General features: G+C 42.6%; 1 pseudogene; it reads left to right on the top strand.

The window, feature by feature from the left end:
* The first annotated feature begins 1,030 nt into the window (after positions 1 to 1,030).
* LOC121102921 lies at positions 1,031 to 1,365 on the top strand (annotated as a pseudogene).
* The last annotated feature ends 934 nt before the right edge of the window (positions 1,366 to 2,299 follow it).

Genomic DNA, 2,299 nt, shown 5'->3' with positions numbered 1-2,299 from the left:
AGCCTCCATCACAACTCTGGTAGCCAACTACCCAACATACAATGTCAAAACTGGAAAGTATTTTAATGGTTACTGAATACACTTTTTCCTTTCACAGACGGGGAAACTGAAGCCAAGACAAGAGCAATGGCCTTCCCAGGGTCATGCAGCAAATTCTATCAAAGCTGGAACAGTGGTTTTCCTATTTCCCCTTATACTATCTTCTTTGCTGCTTGCATTTCTGTGTGGTACTGAGAAAGTTCATGTTTCTTTTGTCTCTAACCCCCTGCCTTCATTCTAGTTTTCAATACCCTAGGCTCCAATGCATTTATTAACTAGCCCCAGATCAGATGCCGTCTTCTATGCAAATACTCTTCTTCCTTACGCTCTGCTTACTCTTATATATTCCACTTACTCAGCTCGTGCCAAAGACCACAGTTTTTTGTCACCTACCTGAGCTGGACAAAGTTTTATGGTAATGACCCTAGGAGCTTTAGAGCCTGTCCAATCAAGGACCAAAACCATGAATAAGACAGGCCTTGGGGCTCTGAGTTTCCAGCTTATGCTCTTTCTGTCTTTTTCACTTATCACCGACTTTTCACATATATGTGCTTTCTACTTCAGCCAAACCTTGCATTTTCCTAGTTCTATGCTTTTACATGAAATGTGCTCATTTCAATATAAAGTCCAATTCAAGTCTTACTTCTCCTTGAGCATTCTCTGATGATCACATCATGAGTAATTGTTTCCTTCTCTTGACTCTTCTAGCATTTTAAAAATTATTCCTAGTTGGGGCACCTGGGTGGCTCAGTCACTTGAGCAGCCAACTCTTGATTTAGGTTCAGGTCATGATCTCAGGGTCCTGGTATCAAGCCCTGCCTTGGGCTCTGTGCTCAGCAGGGAGTCTGCTTCAGGATTCTCTCTCTCCCTCTGCCTCTGTCCCCTCTCAAATAAATAAATAAATCTTTAAAAATTTTTAAATAGCATTATTTCTAGGATGCTTACAGTGCTGTATCTTTGAAAGCAGGAGCCATGGTTTATTCATATTTGAATGTATCCTTGGCTCCAGTCCCGGTGGCTGGCACAAAGCAGGAACTCTTTAGTGAAGAAATGGTTCCCAATCTTGGGCTCCTGTGGCCACTGTCTGCAGTCATTCTGCGTGGTCTTGTCTGTATTGACACCGCTGCTGCTGAGGGGCCTGATAGGCCAGCCTAGAGGCTCCTGGTACTGTGTGCCTAGATCCATTCCAAGCCACCACGGGAGGTGCTCAAGACCATGGATGTTGCCATTGGGCTCACTTCCTGCTTCCTGTGTTTCCTCCTGCCATTGGGCTGGGTCCTGTCACATCTGGAGAGCTACAAGAAGTGGGAGTGAAGGGAGCTGTCCTGTCCCCCACCCTGCGACCTGACCACCCCTGGCCTGTCCTGATCATGTCTGCTGCATTCTTGACCAGTCCTCTCTGGATCATGTCCTTCAATTACAGTGACCTCTTCTGCAATCATGACCTCTTGATTTCTCCATGGTGACATCCTGGGACTACATATATCGGTTTATAAGGCCCTCCTGGTAAGGTCCTCCTTGTAACAATAAAGTCTATTAAACCTTGGAAAAAAATAAACAAATGGACCTTATTCAACATCTTTCCCTTGTTATTTCTTACCAGTAATGAAAATTACTTTTCCATAAAAATAGCATTTCAGTCAAACTGACAGCCTTACTAAGATAGTGGTAAAGCTATAATGTATTTTATGGAAAAACAAGATACAATTGCCATTTAATGGCTCCTCTTTTTCCATCCACTTATTTGGGAAAATATCAAAATTTAAGAGCCAAATACTACCCTTCATAAATGCACACATATACACACATTTACAGAAACTTAGCTGTTACCAGGCTAAAGAATGATAGCAATATTCTGCCTTGCATCTAGCTTTCCTCTTCATTTTATCATGCATATCCCAGAGAATTTAAACTGGGAGGAGTGGTAGGCAGGGGAAAAACAGCTAAGAAACAGAAGCAAGATAATGCAACAGGGGTTTGGGGGAATGGGGAAAAGATGACTTCAGAACCACTAGCCCATGATGCTGAGTTGTTTACCAGTTTTGGAAAGGAGTCCCTTGGGATCGTCTTGAGGAAAAGAAGAGATGAACTCAAATGAAATCTCAGAAGTAAGGTCATACCTTTGGCTTTAGAAATAAATGAATAATTTGGAAAAGAGAAAAGAAGACCTAAAAAGCAACCACAAGTGGGGTGTTCCCTAAAGTACTGAGCAATAGTGACAATTTCAGGGGACCTAATTCTACCCTTTCCAAGCTAAGGG

The sequence above is a fragment of the Ursus maritimus genome (genome assembly GCF_017311325.1).
Source record: "Ursus maritimus isolate PB19 chromosome X unlocalized genomic scaffold, ASM1731132v1 scaffold_X1, whole genome shotgun sequence".
NCBI lineage: Eukaryota > Metazoa > Chordata > Mammalia > Carnivora > Ursidae > Ursus > Ursus maritimus.
The sequence above is the reverse complement of the archived record's forward strand: the minus strand, read 5'-3'. Positions and strand labels throughout refer to the sequence as shown.